The 20,072-nt window shown below is 41.3% G+C and overlaps 1 protein-coding gene across 1 annotated transcript in view; it reads left to right on the top strand.

Moving 5' to 3' along the window:
- Positions 1–20,072, top strand: part of znf710b (zinc finger protein 710b) — a 46,400-nt gene that overhangs the window by 7,359 nt on the left and 18,969 nt on the right. Inside the window, exon 2 of the mRNA XM_080770559.1 lies at positions 7,470–7,526. The gene's annotated coding sequence lies outside the window, so the exon portion shown is untranslated. The remainder of the gene's footprint in view (positions 1–7,469; positions 7,527–20,072) is intronic.

Genomic DNA, 20,072 nt, shown 5'->3' with positions numbered 1-20,072 from the left:
AAACTCCACGTGAAATGCTACGATAAGGAAGCAAGGATTCGGCCGCGATGTCACTGCTATGCAACAACAACAAGGAAGTAGCACAGGGAAGCACAGCAGCAGAAACAGAACGCCATTATGAAGGAATCGGCAGTGATGTGATTAAAAGGTCACCCACCTGGGTGTGTTTCGTTGCGTCCCGCCCGTCAAACTCGGGTACCCACGGGGTATCTGCGGGTATCCGACCCGGTGCAGGACTCTGGTCTGTAGCCTATATTTCATTAATTCTATTTATTTCACATACTGTCTGAGTCTTCACAACATTTTTCTATAACGTTAAGATAAGTTGAAAAGTGGTGAAGTGGTCCTTTATGTGTGAGTCATTCTAGTTGTTATGGATTTGTTTGTCTTTACAAATTCAGCCAAATTCTGTGCATAAAACAGATTCGTTTTAGAACTCAGACCTCTGCAGCGTTTTACACAGAACAAAGCATGGTTTCTGATCTGATGGATGTCAACTTATTGCTGTATTATTTGTGTATAATCACTAACTATGACGGTGGCAATCTCTTATCGTGTTTTAGGTGATAAAGGATAAAGTAGGATGCGGTGGATTTAAAAAATAAATTACTGCATTTCCTTAAGATGTAATTTGTTGTTGACAACAGAGCATGCGTGTCCCATGGTCGCATGGGGATCTTGTAGATCTGCTCATTTCTATTTGGATGACACCGTTGCGCAATGAAGTATAAAACAGGGTTTAAAGGACCACTTCACCACTTTTCAAACTATCTTCAGTATACTAGGTCCTCACTAATATCATGGAAAAATGGCACAATTGTTTTTCTACTCTGTCTGTGTTCATAGGAGGTCTGTGGGCAGTTCAGAAACCGGTCCACCAGTGACATCATCGATGGGGAATCCAAGCTAATTGAAACTGCAGGCTTTCTATTTCTGAAAAGTTGCAATGCAAAAATGGAAGCCATCATTCTCACGATAATACAAATCTAAACATTTTTGTAAAAAAATATTGTTTAAAAAAAAGAACTGCCTAACGATGATGTCACTGGTGGTTTCTGAACTGCCCACAGCCCTCCTATGAGACACAAACTGAGTAGGAAAAAATTGTGCCTGATTATTAGTGAGGACCTATTATATGAAGATGGGTTTAAAAGTGGTGAAGTGTTGACGTAATAGTATATATATGTTATAGTAACTATAAAAACACAAATATTAAATACATTATTTGATGAATTGCATGTAATCAATAAAATATACAATAGAATAATCACAAAGAAAATAATAGTCTAGTTGCACTAGACTATAGCCTATCGTGGTTGACAGCCTCATTTGCGTTGAGACAGCCAGAGCCAGCTAGATTGCCACCATCATAGTTAGTGTGTGTGTGTGTGTGTGTGTGTGTGTGTGTGTGTGTGTGTGTGTGTGTGTGTGTGTGTGTGTGTGCGACTGTGCGTGCGCCTATGCTTGTGTCTTATGTCTCACTCTCTGTCAAGGTCTTTTCTCTTTTTCTCTCTCTTTCCGTTCCTTTCTTCCAGTTTATGACTAGGCTTTTGTCATGGCACGGTGGCAGTCTTGGGCCAGGGGTTGGTAATGGGTGCACACACTCACAATGGCCTTACAGGTGGTGAATGTATGTTTATTTGTACTAATGTCCCATAGCTGTGTCACTGTAGAGTCTACATGGGCAACTGGCGGCCCGGGGGCCACATGCATCCACCTTCACTTATTGCTGCCCACAGATTAATATCGGAATACCGATACTTATTCATTGCAGCTGTTCCAATTCCAAACATGCAAAAGTAGTTTAATTAAACTAAATGTAATTAAATTGAAAATGTTATTGTTGCAGCAATGCAATGTGGCCCCCTGGAGTGAGTGGAAATATAGTGGCCCTCTCTCAAACATCAAAGTTGCTTACCCCTGAAAAACTGCATAGTTCATGGACTTTTTTGGACATATCTCATTATACTCAACTCATTATAGGAGAAGGTATTGAGAGATTTCTCTCTCACACACACACACACACACACACACACACACACACACACACACACACACACACACACACACACACACACACACACACACACACACACACACATATACTGTATATATCCTGCCACTGGCTTCCATTGACAATGGAGTACAGAGTACTTGAGTATTTTTGGATGCTTATGACTTTCTCTCCACTACCTTTCAAAGACAAATATTGTACTTTTGCGTCAACAAACTTTCTAGGAAGGGAACAAAATACAAATTAGAAATGAATCACTTACAGTAAGCCCCATTTCAAACATATTTTCACTATTATTGATATTTGGGGATATATATATATATATATATATATATATACAGGGCTGGTAAATTATGTTTTGTGGAGCTCCTTGGTAATCCCTGCTATAGACACACATAGTGTTTGTTCAATAGCAGGTTTCCTCATTCTCTCCAGCTCTTTAGTAAACCGAAAATAGATTTTCAGGTCAGGATACCAATTTCATCCAATCAGGATGTTTACAAAAGTGCTGGAGAGACAGGTAAACCCCTGTTACTTAGCAAACACTATAGCAGTGAGTACTATCAGAATATAGAGCTGTTTAACACTTATATGAACAAAAATTTAAAACGCATCACTTTCTACACCTTTAACTCCGAGAATGTACATATTTCCATTTGTATAGATACACTCTCGGAGTAAAAGACACATACTGGTCAATTTGGACTCCTGGTAGTCCCTGGACCCCATGTAGAGAACCAGTGGCCTCCTGGTAGTCCCTGGACCCCATGTAGAGAACCAGTGGCCTCCTGGTAGTCCCTGGACCCCATGTAGAGAACCAGTGGCCTCCTGGTAGTCCCTGGACCCCATGTAGAGAACCAGTGGCCTCCTGGTAGTCCCTGGACCCCATGTAGAGAACCAGTGGCCTAGTTAACATAATGTCAGCCTCAGTGATTCTGGGAGCAAAGCAATGTTATTGCCCTTCTCTACATCTCTGGGTACTATAGTGTAGACTGAGTACGAGTACTCAACCCCAGTAGACTAGCCTACGGGTGCTACTCCTGATCAAATATTACTCCACTACTAAGTGAAAGATGCTCTGTCTAATTTGTACTTGAGTTAAAGTACTGGAGTTAGTTGCATTTAACATTCTGAAGTATTCCAAAGTACAACAGTTGCAGTACAAAGCAATTTATATAATATATATGGGGATTACTGTAAAGTGGTTCATTTCTCATTTGTATTTTTTTCCCTTCCTATAAAGTTTGTGGAGCAAAGGTACAATATTTGTCTTTGAAAGGTAGTGGAGAGAAAGTCATATAAAGCATCCACAAATACTCAAGTAAAGTACAGATACTCAAAAAGTATTCATTGTCGATGACAGCCAGCGGCATGAATATGCAAAGATGCATCCGACATTTGTAGCTGCTGCAAAAGATGCAAAGCTACAAATAAGTTGAACTGGCTTCAACTTCAGATATGCTGTGAAGTGTGAATCTTTGTTTGCATCTGCCCGTGTGAACGCAGCATAAGAGTAGAGGCCATACATAGTGAACAGCTAGGGACGCACCATATAATTTACTGTGGGAAGTAATATCCTGTAAGATACAGTGGAAAGAAAGATATTGACACCAACATTAAGAATCTCTCACTCACCTAATTTATCTCATGTCTCATGGTATGTTGGGTACTAAAAACATTCCCCGCAATGTGGCTGCTGGTTCTGTGAAAGCAACAAGTTCTAGAACCAAAGTTCTTTTGAGGGAAAAGGGACCGTAGTGACATTCCACAAGATGAGGCAGTGTTCACATTTACCTGACTTTGCCACCAGCACTTATAGGGCTGGGTTGATAGTACGATTATTTTAAAACTTCTGCTTCGATTAAGATTAATGAAGCCTGATGGCTGCCAGACTAATACCACAATCTAGAAAGACTTATTGTCCTGCATTAAAAATCTTACTTGTCCTCATCAGCGTTCATTCCAGGTTTGGTTTATCAAATCTAAACAAACCCCCGTTCACGTGATGTTAGCAGTGGTGGACAAAGTACTAAAATCTTACTAAACAAGTGAAAGGTTCTCTGTCAATGTTTGCATGTTCTCCCCATGTCCCCTAGGGTAGGTACCCTCACAAAAAAACATGCAGTAATCCTGGTCTCTAAACTGCCTCTCCCTGGCCAGCCGGGGCGCCTGATGGAGGGGAAAGGAACTGGTTGGAATAACGTGTTCCTCCCACGCCCTAAGTCCAACCAGGGAAACTGCCCCCTGTCAGGTGTAAAGGAGCAACTTGGACACTCATGCATGAAGGAAGCAAGTCCGTTGCTCTCCCCAGGTTGGCGAAGGGTGTGTAGAACCCAGGATCACATTAGATAATTGACACAGGTGTGAAAAATGGGATGGAATTTTCGTCATATTTAGACGAGCAAATCGGCTATTTTTGTCCTACAATGAATGGAGGATGTACAGTGATTTACATCATCCATGAAATAATGGATTCAATCAATTTATCAATTGTTACACTCCTACATTACATGCATGGTATGCAGGTATCAACATTCAACAACATATTTTGTTATACATGTGTCAAATAAGAAATCCATTTCAAATGACATTAATCATCAAGGTAAAGTTTCATATTCAGTTTAGGAAACACCAAAGAGTAATGAATAAATATTCAATCTCAGTCACATGGTGTACACACACACACACACACACACACACACACACACGAAGAGAAGACCACCATTTTGTTCCAGTTCTTTCTAACATCATGATTTTAAAATACATCACTCCTTTCTACTCTCCTCCTTTCTTCCATCACTCTTTCCTCATGTTTCCATGGATACGCCCCCCCCACCCCCATTTGCTCCCCTTCTCCCCCTCCTCTCTCTCCCATCCTCTCTTTCTCTCCTCTCCTCTCTCTCTGTCTCCCCTTCACACACTCTGCCTCTGTCTCCCCTTCCCACTCTCTCTCATCCTCCTGTCCCTCTACGGCCCGTCTCCCCTCTCTCTTTCTCTCCCTATCTGTTCCCCTTATACTCCCTCTCTCTCCCCCCCCCCCCTCTCTCTCTCTCTCTCTCTCTCTCTCTCTCTCTCTCGGTTATCTCCTCTCCTCCAGTCTGATGATTTTTCTATTCCAGTCCTCCTGGCGGTGGTGTTTTGTCTATAAACTTCTCCCCATTACTGAGAGCTTTCTTGAAGTCTTATGCAGGGATGTAAACGCAACGACTAGGGCTGGACAAGAACACTTCACATATATTAGAATTATAACGATAACATTTTATTTCTTTCTTTCAAAGTTTTCAAAAATTGATAAAACATCAGAACTTCAACACAACTGCATCATGTGGCAGCTATTTTCATTATTTTCTTTGAATGAATTTAAAAAAAAGGGATGAAATAGGGCTAAAACCAGGACAAGATAACAACTTCTTTCATGATATATCCATATCATATTACAATATAATTGTAATTTCATAATATAAAGGCCCACAAATGCACTGGCCACTAGTGGAATCTCTACCAATTTGGCATCAAAATATAGAAATGCATCAATATTTCAGATGAATTCTAATGGAGGCTATATTTATTTTTAAATAATGATATTGTCTTTATTCTGTGGTTGTAATGAATGCAGATATGTTTAGCGTTATCCCATTGAAGGGTATCTTCAACACTGCGTCTTACGAGTTAAAGGGATTGTGACATAAAAAAAAGGGGGTTTTTGTAATTTTTCGTAATTTATTTAGGTTTTCTGAGCTCAATTGCACCCAAAAAAGCTGAACTTTTAACATTAACAATAATATGATTGTGAAATGGACCATTCTGCATAATGAGTACTTTACTTTACTACAAGTTTATTATGAGGCCAGTACTTTTGTACCCTTACGCAACTAACATTTTGAATGCAGTATTTTACTTTTAAGTTACTTTACATTAGTAAAGAAAGGGAAATGACTTTATCCACCACTGGTTTACGTAGCATATTGTCACTGTAAATCCACTTTTTCAACTGGCTATTTCTGCTATTTTTGTGTTCTACATTTTTTGAGTGTGAAAGTTTGTGTCTGTGGGTTTTACAAATATTGAACCATTGAGTATTAACAAGAGTGTGATATCTACGGTAAATTTGATCCATAGTGAACACAGGTTTTGGACACACACGGTTTCCTCCCGACAGTGAGGACATGTCTGTGTGTACAGTACACTGGTGGCATACTGTATTTCCTTGGGGACTGCACTGTGTGAAACTACACACCAGCCTTTAGAGACGGCACAGCCAGCCAGGCTGTCTTCAATCAGCCTCTTGGCATCATGAGCCTTTTAACAAAGGAAGCCTTGATATCATGTTCATGGCAAGAAGCGTGTCTCCTACATCAGTGGCTCTCAAACGTTTTCATGACAAGGACCCCTAAATTAATATAGTATTTAGCCACAGACCCCGATCTGAAAATATTTTGTGCCAGGGAGGGACCCTCATACAAGACTTCTGTTATTGAAATGTTTCAGTGAACTTTCAGATCGGCTAAATGTAAATAGTCGATGTACAGTATATAATGTTAAAGTGGTTAAACTGATTTAGATCCCCCAGACGCCACTTTGAGAATCACTGTTCTCTGTTTGTTACACAATAAAGCATCCAAGCTTTATACGGTCAAAAGCACAAACTATCAGGACAATATCATGAAAGCTTTTTTATGATCAGTACTTTATTTTAGATTTTTTAAAGCTTTTGATTTTTGTTTTAACTCATTTCTAGTGTGAATGGGTTTCAGTTGAAAAAGAAAAACTTGAGGTGTACGTTTTGACTGTTTAGTGTTTATTTATTTTGTGTCATGTTCTCATTAGCCATATGAGTGTGTGTGTGTGTGTGTGTGTGTGTGTGTGTGTGTGTGTGTGTGTGTGTGTGTGTGTGTGTGTGTGTGTGTGTGTGTGTGTGTGTGTGTGTGTGTGTGTGTGTGTGTGTGTGAGTGTGAGTGAGAGAGTGATTCAGGTTAGGATAAGTTGTATAGGGGTTAGAGGTAGCATTATGCTAGAGCTGTCCTCCGCGTTTAATTGGTCCAATCAGATTCAGGATTTTAATGACAATATTTGACGATTCATTATGACAAAATAGTAGGCTACAATTGCAAGCATTTGAGTGCTGACTTATAGCATGTTACATTGTCATGTGCAACAGAGCCATATGAATACTTTTTGCACATTTAAAATCAAGAAATCCGACTAATGCATATGATTATTTTAATTGACGACGATGCATCAGACTGTGTGAAGATTGTGCGTAGTCTGCGTACTGTATTACAGTTCTGTAGCGATAGCTACTGTAGCTAGCATGATATAATTAACGACTCGCATATGAAGGTGAAAGTTTGTACATTGTGTAGGTTAGAAGAGCATGGTTTTCATATCGTATATATAGGTTTTGCCTAAATCTTGCGTTTAATCCATGTCCGTTGTTTTGTTTACTTTCGACCAGTGTCAAGATGGCTTCAATAGAAATCGGATATCCTCTAAAAACTGGGCAGTTTTCAAAGTAAGAGACACTTTTTTTTATTTACCCATTGTATGACTAATCATAGTAATCAACACAGTTGACAGTTATAGACTGTGTGAGGACAATTCTCCTCACAATTAATTGAGTTTTGAAGTGTGTGTGTGTGTGTGTGTGTGTGTGTGTGTGTGTGTGTGTGTGTGTGTGTGTGTGTGTGTGTGTGTGTGTGTGTGTGTGTGTGTGTGTGTGTGTGTGTGTGTGTGTGTGTGCAATGTACAAAGTGCGGTCTCTTTCGACCTCCAAAGGTGAGTCATTAATTAATTTATATCATGCTGGCTACAGTAGCTATCCCTATGGAACTAATACGCACAATCTCCACACAGTCTGATGCATTGTCATCAATTAAAATAAGCTGTCATATGTATTTGTCTTAACATGGTTTATTCCTGTCTACCTACAGGAAGTTAGTTGTATAAACTAACTTAGAAGTAGGTGAAAAACTTGACGCTATTGGGAAGAAATCAACTGGGGGAAAAAATAACTGCTTGAATAATATTATCTTCGTCGACTGAAGGGTCTTTGAGCTGAAATTGCGTGCTGGTGTAACAGGCCAAAAGATGGTGCTATTAGAGTTAAACAATATGAAATAATTAGTACAATTATGAAAAAGAAAAGCATTCATAAAATTGCTGTCCGACAAGGTTGACGTCCTCGTGTGTGTGTGTGTGTGTGTGTGTGTGTGTGTGTGTGTGTGTGTGTGTGTGTGTGTGTGTGTGTGTGTGTGTGTGTGTGTGTGTGTGTGTGTGTGTGTGTGTGTGTGTGTGTGTGTGTGTGTGTGTGTGTGTGTGTGTGTGTGTGTGTGTGTGTGTGTGTGTGTGTGTGTGTGTGTGTGCATGCGTGCAGTTATTCTACTCAGGATGAACGCTCACCCGAAAACAGTCACCCCAGGTGTACAGCCGGCGGAACTGCTCAGCCTAGTATTCCTAAACGTAACCTAAGTAAACTATGCCTAAACGGTTAAACCTAACCTTAACCTCAGTAAAACGGTGTGAAACCCAACCCTATTCCGAACGGCTATAGATGTGGAAATAATTCTAAAAATATGACATGTTTCTAGATGATGACCATGTAATAAAGGTGACAGTCCTACTCCTGAAGGCACATTTTGTACCACCTGGTATATTCTCCTCATCAGTCTTTTCCATTTGAATTGTAGACAAGGATACTGCATGATTACAATTTAGGGGGCGTGATCACCTTGGGAGTTTGAACCTAAAGCAATAAACCATCCAGAGACCGAATTCTGGTGCAGATCAAACGAATGTATTTTAATTCACCAAAACACTGGGCTTTTGCTTAGCTTAAAAGCGCACCAGCGTGCGGATCACTGCAGGATAAATATAGGGGATGAACAAAGAATGTGCTATTATGGCATGAAGAAGTTGGTATTTGGCACATAATGTCGATGGGGAAGGAGAATAAAGATGAGACGTGGTCTAATGAAGAGATAGAACAGAAGCCCTTATCACAATATGTCCAGACGGTCATATATCAAATATATAGCGAGAGAATGGAGGCAATTGGGTTCCATCGCACATTTGCACAATGTCGCATACACAATAAATTATAAAAACATAAGAGTAACTAAAATGAATTGGACAGCCATGCAGCCGGCCCATGCTCCATGATTCATGTCAGATTCTAGATCCCGATCTTTTTTCGATTCATTGTGCGGCACTAATGTCGCATCACATGTCACATTTAAGTAAAGAGTTGTGCTCATAGTACAGATCTGGACCGGGAATCGTGACGGCTCCGCTGATCTGGACTACTCCTATTAACCTACCAGTTTTATTTTATGTATGTAAGGTAGACACTACTTTACAAAACAAGTTGGTAATATAGTAGCGATCTGCTATTGCACGCACACATACACGCATGCACACACACACACACACACACACACACACACACACACGCTAAAGTCTCTACAAATACATGTTCAAATTCATGGAAGGTAGGCTACTGAACGCTATGCTTTGCGGTATATGCCTTGTTTTAACCATAGACTGTAAAAAATATGGACAAAGCGTTCCGCGGGTCTAACATGAACGTAAAATGAAGCCTGTCAGTCCTTGCAATGGAAGTCGCCATCTTTCTAGATCCGTTTGGGCCCAGCTGGCCATTGGCTGGCCCAGACAACGAGGCGGGACTTCCCCCCTTCTTCTTCGTTGGTTTTTATTTTGACTTGAGTGGGTGGGGGATCCCGTTCATAGACTGTAACGGTAGCCACGCCCCTCAGAACATGCGCGACTTTATGGTCATTTTTTTAATACATGGGACCATCATTTTCCAAAAAGAATATTATGACATTAGAAATGAGACTTTAAACTAGTGACTTGAAGCAAAAAGTATTCATGACCATGTTTATTAAGGTAATACAGTCTAGGTGAAGTTGGGCCCAAATACATGGACTTCTATGGGGCTATGGGCTTTTTTGAGCCCAATGATAGCGCCACAACAGGCCATTATATGAACTTTCATTTCCTTAGTGGCTTCACAAAATATCTGTCTGACTGCCCCCCTGGTTTTAACCCATTCTGGGCGAGAACCCATTTTGGTGTTAGAACTTAGAACCCTTCTGGATGAGAACTCCTCTTGGGGTTCTGTACAGTATGTACAGTATTCAAACATTTAAAAATATTTGATGCTGCTATATAAATATTTGAAGTTTTTCAGAAAACTTAGGTCAGGTTTTCAAGGCATCTTTTTAATCGGCCTCATCCAAAATGGGTTCTAGTTATTTGTAAAACCACAGGACAAGAACGAAAAGGAGCACAACATATTTCCAAACAGTTCTACGTCCGTGGAATGTAATGTTGAATATTTTAAATAAGACGATGCAGTGATGCATGTGATCCAACTGTGTGTTTCATTGAGTATTTGACAACAGAACTCAGCCAATCGGAATGAAGGACTGTAACTCTCATGGATTTCATAACAACACATATTGGCTTGTATTTGATTGACATGGTGTGTTACGAATTGGACTTTAGTGGGATATGGGTAACATTAAGATATTTTAATGTTAATGGGATATTTCACTGTTACTGGGAACTTGTACTTGCCAACTGGGGAAAACCAACAATGTCATTGTGTGTGTTTTTGCTGCGGCCATGTTTGTGTGACCAAAAAATAGTAGAGTGTACTGTGCTGTTCTCTCTTTTCTTCTCTCCCTTGCACTCGTTTTCTCTCTCTTTCTGACTCTTTCTGTTTTTCTCTCTCTTTCCCCTCCCCCTCTCTCTGTTCCTCTTTCCTCTCTCTCTTTTCAATCCCCCTCTCTCACCCCTCCCTCTCTCTCTCTGTCTCTCTCTCTGTCTCTCCCTGTCTCTCTCTCTCTTTCTTTCTTGCTCTCGGTTTCCAGCTCGCTCTACCCCTCCCTCCTCCTGTCTGCCTCTCTCTCTCTCTCTCGCTCTCGCGCTCTCGCGCTCTCGCTCTCGCTCTCTCTCTCTCTCTCTCTCTCTCTCTCTCTCTCTCTCTCTCTCTCTCTCCCCCTCCCTTTCTGTTGTCTCTCTCTCGCCTCCCTCCCTCCCTCTCTTTCTCTCTCACGTTGCACACTGCCCCTCCCTCCTTCTCTTTCTCTCTCTCTCACGTTGCTCCCTGCCCCCATCTCTCTCTCTCTCTCTCTCTCTCTAGCTCTCTCTTTCTCTTTTTTTCTCTCTCGCTCTCTCCCTCGCTCTCACTCTAATGTCCACCCCTCCCCCACTGCTACTGCCTCTCATTTTCTCTCTCCCTCTCCTCTCTCTACTCTCCACCATTTCATTCACTCACTCACTCACTCGCTCCCTCACTTGCTCACTCACTCCCCCTCCCTCCCGTGTTCTCTTTATCTCCTCCCCTCCTCTCCCTTCAATCCCTCTTTCATTCCATGCAATCATCTGTTCTCTCTCTCCCTCGCGCTCTCTCTCTTCTCTCTTTCTCTTTCTCTCTTTCTGCTTCCTCCATGACGCCCCCATTTTGTCCTCTCCTCTGCTGTTTCTCTCTCTCTCTCTCTCTCTCTTTCTCCCCCTCTCTCTCTTTTCTCCATGTTCTCTCTATTCTGTTGTTTACATGCTCCCCTGTGCCTTTCATGATATAAACTTTGTTAAAAAATTACAAATAACGTTTTCTTATCAAAGGCAAACAAATAAGAGATTTGCGAGGGAGCTGGGATATTTATTACTAAACAATAAAAAAGACATACCTTCAATAGTAGCTTGCTATCTTCACCATTGGTGCCTATATCACCCCAAATTATGTCCTAGTCTTCCTACAGTACTAGTAAGTTGAAAGTATTTAGTAAGTATTTATTCGGTTTGTGTCTGTTGAACCTACAGTATATTCAACAAGTGGCTACTGTACATTGGTAGAAACAGGCACAAATGACAAGTGTCACGTTCAGGAATGTAAACTAGATGGACGAGGTGACATACCCACCTGGTAGTGTCACTGACAATGGCTCCTTCAAATCCCTATCATTCATTTCGTACTGTGTAACTTTGCCAATTAAACACTGGTATATTTACAATAGTCATTCCACATAATGTGTTTTTGACAACTTCTCTAAATTATATTATTTATTATTATACGTTTCTGACAACACTGTTGTTGCTTTCCAAAATATCCTTGGAGCTAGGACTCTGGTTTTGAAGTAGTAACTCAGTTTATATTGTTTCCAACTGGATTCTGGGAATTGCTGTTCTACTATGTAACGACAACAGAGCTACCAAAGGTGTTGCCAAAAATACTACTAGAATGAATCTTGCACAGTATGACTTTAATGACTTTACTGTTTTTTATTTAAGCTAAAGCTTACCTGTGAAACTCCTGGTAGTTTTCTCTACATATCTCTAATACATTAGACTAGTGCTTACTGAAAACGTCTAACGGCAGGTCTCGCAAATCACAACTTGGGGTGGCAGTGCAGGGTTAGAGTGGCCTGTAGAGCAGCCGGATGGGAAAACTGTGAGGTTCCCAGTTCGATCCCAGGCTCCCCCAGAGTTGGTATCATAAGTGTCCTTGAGCAAGACACCCTAAAATTGCTCCGATGTGCAGGTTGGTGCCTTAAATGGTTTCCTCTGCCATCAGTGTGTGTGTGAATGTGTATGTAATCCTAATCTATGTAAAGCGCCTTGGATAAATTTGGCGCTATATAAATGCAACATTTATCATTTACAACTCAGACGAGGCGCAACATCACACACAGAATGACGTAAATGCAGCATTAAGGGCTTTTTTTTTTTACTAGACTTAGACTGTGTCCAGTCAACTGGTTTTGTACTATTCATTGTGGTATGTTTGGTGTGGATTGTCTGTCTGAATTACCCAAATTCTGGAGAATCAAACGCAGTATGCATAATTCATAGGACATGGAATAAAAATGAGGGCAAAGATAGAGCAAAGAAAAGGGTAAAGCTGCTTTAGGGACACATTTTGGGGAGAAAAGTAATTGACATTTTTGCTCCCATAGTATGTTCTACTTTTGGAAATATTTTGCTTGGGAAGGCACAAGCTACTACTGCAGTTTTTGGAGAAATTGGCTTACTGTAGTTTGTTTCAGTAATTCGTTACTTAAGTTCATGACTTCAAATGATACACCAGTATTGAGTCTACTATTTCCCTAATTGAGTCATTATGTCAATTCATTCCTCCCCACACACATCTGTGTATTGTATCCTCCTGTCTCCCCTGCCAGTGAGGAGCCCCCACCAGGAGGACGTATAGTCTCCGACCTTATTACTGCTTCCACCCAACAGTCCCTGTTGACAGGTGCCACCCTCAGCCCGTAGGAGTACTTGCAGTGACAAATATCACCCTCTCTACCCAGCTTCCCAACACCAATTATGTTCGTTTAGACCAAGGGGCCAGCTAGGCACTCCAATGTTGAAGCGCTGGTCCCTAGTGGTAAGAGGAAGGACTGCAGGCGGACCCGTGGATTCTTGACGAGGAAACCCCGTGCAACCGAGCGCCCAATGTAAAGCCCAGGTGCACTCTGGGTGCACTTCCGCATTTGGACACCAAAATTTGGTGTCCAAATGCGGAAGTGAAATGCTGAATCAGCGAAAAGACGGTACTTCCGGCAGCCTTCCGGGTGCTTCAAAACGCCACTGAGCAACTTCCACTGACATGAATAGTGGAGGGGGCGGAGCTTCGCGCTAGTTTAGTCTCTATCCTTTTAATACTTTAAAGTATTTTGTCCAGTTTAGACACTGGACAAAGACGTATGGACCGTGGCTTGGGTGGTGCAGTGGCAAATTCACCACAGACACAGTTAAGAGTTAACGATCGCTTGTTATGTGCCTGCCAGACAGACAATCAGATGAAATGAAGGCAGGTGTGTAGAGTAGAGGGTAGACTAGTGAACTGAACATGTTCTCTTTATATCAAGTACTTCATACCAGCCCCTTATGAAACTACTTCTCCCCAAATCCAAATGGATTTCATTTTCCATCCTGAATGGCAGTAACTAGCATACAATGAGAACTGAGAAGATCTCCACAAAGGTTTACTCATCAAAACTGATTATAAAACTGTAACCATCAAAGCATGCACTCAACATATAATGGTTATGTGACCATGGCATGTGCATAATATAAAATCTTATAAGTTGTATCTGATATTGATTAATATGGGGGGTGGGTTCAATTAATCGATTATTAATCGGCAGAGCTGTCGACTATTCGATTTGGCTGATGGTCACTTTGTGGCATCCCTACAAGTTACAACAAGTGAGTAAGTGACTATCTCTCTTCTATATCTATCTCCCCAATTTCCACTGGGATTATGGGGTGAATGAATGTGGCCAGACCCATCTTCTCTTTCTGTCATAGTGACATTGTCCAGCATCAGATCATGTCCAAATCAGGTTCTCCAATCTCCAGTAGCCTCTTCAGTTTTTTGAAGATTTTTAAGTGGTGCAACCACTCCCTTACGGAGCTATGTGTGTGTGTGGCTGGCTGGGTCTGAGCACTATGTGTGTGGCTGGCTGGGTCTGAGCACTATGTGTGTGGCTGGCTGGCTGGCTGGGTCTGAGCACTATGTGTGTCGCTTGCTGGCTGACTGGCTCGGTCTGAGCATAGATAGATAGATAGATAGATATTATAGCAGTGACTGACTGAGACATCGAGCGTGCGTCCGCAACTGGTTGTGGCCCCCATCAAGTGACCTTTTGACCAATGCGGCCCTCGCGAGTACCCATTGTAGTGACTGTACCCATATGTCTGTGCCCATATATGGAGATACCGGATGCCATCAGTATATGCCCACATTGGAATGCCCATACATGGGCATATTGGTTGGATTGGCAGTTCTGGACCGCTGGATTTCCAAACTATTCGATGGCGGGAACCGCAATCCCTCCAGTCCTTGCTACTGAAGATCAACGGCCCCATACTGTCTGTATGTGCATCATGGCTATAGCAGGTCCACCCGCACTCCCTCAGAAACATTCAAAACAATTCAATTTTTACTCATGAGATTGATAGATCAGCTATTTTCACTGTATTTCCGCATAACACCAATCTGGGAACCCATTAGCCAAAACAGTGCCCTGTTTGGGGTGCCTATGTTTTCATTCCCAGTAACAACATTTTAGTTGTTGCATCACTAATAAATCGGATAATAATAATGCACTGTTTTTATAAGTATGCCGGAATCAGTTATTATATATATTATATTATCAGTTATACAACAGGTGTAAGGTAAACCTTACTGGAGAATATTCATATAGGTCGAGTGATTTGATCCTGCAAGTAATATCGGAGATTGGCCAACATTTTCAATATTGCGCATTCCTACTTATAGTATGTTTTTCCAATTACACTTTTCTTTTTTTAATGGCATTTGTTAATAAAATAAATAAAATCAAATGGATGAAAAAACATGGCCCCCTCACGCATCAGAAGGTTAATATCAGTCACCAGAACCAGGGGTACATATCTTTGGTCCAACATACTAACAGTCCGACACGCAATAGTCCGACACCCCACCCCTAATCCTAACCTATAACCCTAACCGCACACAGAAGCCGTGGGTGAGTCTTAACCGGCCACGTATGTGTCTTAACCGGCAATGCGGGTGAGTCTTGAGGTCTTAGTCCAGTTTTCGGTGAAGAGCTGACCACCGTTGGTGGTTAATAAAAACAGAGAGATGTGTTGAGTGAGTGGTGACCACCGTGGCGTGAAGTCACGTTGTAGTTTTCGGTGGTCACCTCTTCACCGAAAACTGGACTATGAATAGGCCTTTAACCGGCCACGTATCCGTATGTCGTACTTATTTCTGACTATGCTCCCCCAAAAGTCTTATGGTTAAATGGTTAAACATGGTTAAAATGGAGACGATTTTTGATAAAATTGAATATCAAATAATCTAAACATTGAAGCAAGCAGCTTAAAAACTCTGGGGTAGTAGTAGTTACATTTTCTGCAGAAGTGCTTTCAAGTGAAACACCCCTTTAGGAAAATGTTGATGACCTAGCAACATGCTTAGGAAATGAAAGTGTGATTGTTCTCATCATCTCTTGTTTTATGTTAACTGAGATAAAACCTCATCATACACACACATCATCTGACCAGGGACAGCAGCACGTATTGGCCAGCCCATCAGCCCTGCTTGACTTATTTTGGCTTATGTGTATTGAATAATGGGACAAAAGTTGGAGGGAGTATACCGCATAACCGCACACTGTCTTCAGCTCTTCACTTACAAAAACTATTTATTTAGAGACAGTACAACGTTTCTGTCACCTCCAGGCATAAAGAAGCAGCTGGCACACAGCCAGTAGTATATGTGACAACTCTCAGATTGGCGAGGGCCAATCAAAAGCCACACACATCTGTTACCATGGAGAGGGACGGCCCACACAGGTGAGTGAAGGTGGTATTTTTTCCATGGTAAAAGGAATGTTATTAAAGAACATGAGAATAAATATCCAGAGACAAAGGCCGATTTGGATGCCCCACAGTTTCTCTGTTATGTCCTCTATCGGTTTCTATCGCTCTATTGTTGATTTTCTTTTAATCATATTTTTTTGTTGAATCTTCCTACTGACACATTTATGCTAACCTTGGACATCAACAGGCTCTACACCAATATACTCACTCTGAAGGTCTAGAGGCCTTGAGTATGGGTACAATTTGTGCGCCTAATTATGTTAATTTCGAGAAGAAGAGTTATTTCGAGAAGTAAGTAAGTAAGAGAATAACTTTAACCATGTGAAGAATGTATGCCTCGTCCTCCCACAAATTCTGAAGTAAAATAAGCATCTACACTTCAGAAATAAGCCCAAACTATAAAGCAACGGGCAACTATGAATATTAAGCTATGTTACAGGACAACTAGCCCAAAGTCGCTTATAATAAGCAGACCTGGCAACACAACCACCTTACAGAAAGGAGTCGGACAAAGCCAGAAACACATTACTACTTGACTCCGAAGAATATGTCACACAGTATGACTGTATGAATAAATCCAGATGAAACAGCAGTTTATTTAAAGGGGCTACCCGACATAATGGGTTGATTAGGGATTTAATTCACCATTACAGAAACCCCGGTCTGATCTACTATAAGAGTAAAGAACAGGACAAGTCGATTGTAACTTATTGTAACTTATAAGTAACTCCATATTCCTATCACATCTGGTCAGTCTTCAAAAAACATTGGCATTTGCTACAGTCTGGAATGATCACATACATTACTATCCAATTCCCCCAGTCTTTTTTTTTAACAAACGTGGGAGAAACGTAAGAGATTCTCTCATCAAAGCAAACTTTTCAAGTGTCAGACCAGCGCAACTCACACAAACCCTACTTCTAAAGAGAATAGGCTTTTTGGATTTGTTGAAGGTATTTGAAGGTTAGACCCTTGACCCTTGTAATTTACTTAGTCTGATCCTCAATACGTATTTGGATATTATGTCCTCTTGGAACACAGCAATTGCGCTAGTAGTTGTTGATATATCCAATGTTTATATGCTGCCTCATTCAGTAGACCCTATGTATTATTCATGATTGCAATACCTTTTTCTTCTGACTTATTTCATTGTATTTTTGCAGCTATATTTATTCTCATGTTCTTTTAACAACATTCCTTTTACCATGGAAAAAATACCACCTTCACTCACCTGTGTGGGCCGTCCCTCTCCATGGTAACAGATTGGTGTGTGGTGTTTGATTGGCCCTCGCCTCCCTGAGAGTTGTCACATATCCTGGCTGTGTGCCAGCTGCTTCTTTATGACTGCTGAAGATCCGAGTGACCAAAAGGTTGTACTCCAAATGGTTTTTGTACGTGGAGACAGTGTGCAGGACTCCCTCTCCCCGTTACCTTTTTCACCATTATTCAAGTTCATTACTCTGACACGCCTGTCTGTCTCCGTAGGTGTGCAAAAGGATATTTCTCTTCATGGCTTCTGTGTGTTGCTCATTATGCCAGCAGTGGCTCCCTATCGAGGCAAATTATTGGCTTAGGAATGTGACAAAAGAAAAAAGAAATATCCATGAATTCAATCCATTATTTTTGGGGCGAACCATCCGTTTATTATACGTATTATTTTGAATATTATTTAAATACAAATCTAGATTTAAGGTTATTTTAGCAAATCTATATGGTAGATATACCATAGATAATCTGTAGGGTAGCGTACAGTATACAATATAACTAGTACATGTGTTGTGCAGTGTCTGGAGGTGGTCTCCGTATTGTTCCATTGAGACATTTTGGCCCTGGTGTCGGCTAGTAGGGCACCTTACTGGTTGACAATGTCAGTGAAGTTTCTTGATGCAGACATGGATTGGACACTATATGCTCCATCATCTTTATTGTAGTTCAGACATCGTTGTAACTACGGGGCGTAAGCAGGAGAAGGAGACAATGAACATATAATATAACGTATGGATTGCAGCTGCTAACACTGAATAGTCTAGAAAACAAATACAAATGTGCTTGTTTATATTTGGAATTCATGAGGAATGACAAGGATTTGGGAGAAGTCTTTTGACAGTAGGTTGGACTGCACTAAGTGCACTTAGCAACCCAGAACCTAAAAATGTATATGAACAGTCTATCTGCTCTATCAGCTGCAATAGGGAGGTCCATTTCACCATATTTATTAGCCATCCATTCTGAGTCACGTTATAATGTTCAAAAAGACAAAATGGTAGTAATGATAGTGAGTCAAGTGCGTTATTGACAGCCAAAATTGACAGCGGCGTCATGTGACAACGTTGGAAGAGAAATTCATTTTCCCATTCATTCACAATCTTAACAGTTTCCAACATTCTTGTTGATCCACCACTATTGATTCATTTTAACTACTTTTATTTTCTCATAAGAATATGAAGTGGGTTTTTTTATTACTCCTGTTTACACATCTAGTCCAGCTAGTACCTCAACCTGCTTGCTGCTCCAGCAGGGTTTCACTAGCGGCTGATCGGCAACATGATGCAAGGTGTTTGTAAGCAAACATGGATGCTTCCTTGGTGTCAATCAAACCCGTGGTTCATCATTAGTTGACTATCAGCTAATCATAGTAACGTAATGCTTATTATAAACTCTGTCATACGACAGTGTTGCACGATGAACATAGGCTAGCAGATCTGAAGGCTCACATGTCACGAGCGACACCGTTATACGCTGAAGTACAAATCAATGGGGTTTCACCCTCCCTCAACTTTCATCTTCACTGTATTTTCTCTTAACGTTTCTTATTAGTTTTACCGCATTCTGTTCTAGTCTTCCCATCCCCCCCCCCTCTCCTTCTCTCTCTCTTTCTGTCTGTGTCTGCTCTCTCTCTCTCTCTCTCTCTCTGTCTCTCTCCTCTCTCTCTCTCTCTCTCTCTTCTCTCTCTCTCTCTCTCTCTCTCTCTCTCTCTCTCTCTCTCTCTCTCTCTCTCACTCACACACACACACACACACACACACACACACACACACACACTCATCCACCCCTCCCCTCACTTTTCAGTTTTTTTCCACCCCCCAACCTCTGTCTCTCTCCATCTTCTCTCTCTTTCATTCGCTCTTCTCCTTGTCAGTCACCTTCCATCTCTCTCTCTCTCTCTCTGTCCTATCACATACTTGTATCAAAGTCTGTGCACGGAACAATCTCCCAATACTTTTCTGTACTATAAACCCCACTTGATTAATGAGAGGTACAGACAGACAGATAGAAATGGGGAGAACGACAGAGTGAGAGAAAGACAGAAAGAGAAGAGAAGAAAGGCTGAATATATAGACGTACAAGCTGCTTCTAGAGCTGTAATTTCACTGACTGAAATTATGTTTACTTCATTTTAGTTTTTGTAGTGTGTGTGTGTTTGTCTGTGTGCGCGCAACTTTGAGGCGACTTAATCTATCAGTCGGATATCAAGCAGCCGTCCTTATCAGTGATACATGATCTATGTTTTTAAGACGTACTAGTAGTGGAAAGTAAAGCTGTGTGTGTGTGTGTGTGTGTGTGTGTCTGTGTGCATGTGCATGCATGCTGCTGTCACTGTGTGGTGAAGGGGGTGGAGCCAGCCACAGGGCCCGCCTCCTCTCCCTCCTCACAGTAT

The sequence above is a fragment of the Protomyctophum bolini genome, assembly GCF_963924005.1.
Source record: "Protomyctophum bolini genome assembly, chromosome: 1".
Lineage (NCBI taxonomy): Eukaryota > Metazoa > Chordata > Actinopteri > Myctophiformes > Myctophidae > Protomyctophum > Protomyctophum bolini.
The sequence above is the reverse complement of the archived record's forward strand: the minus strand, read 5'-3'. Positions and strand labels throughout refer to the sequence as shown.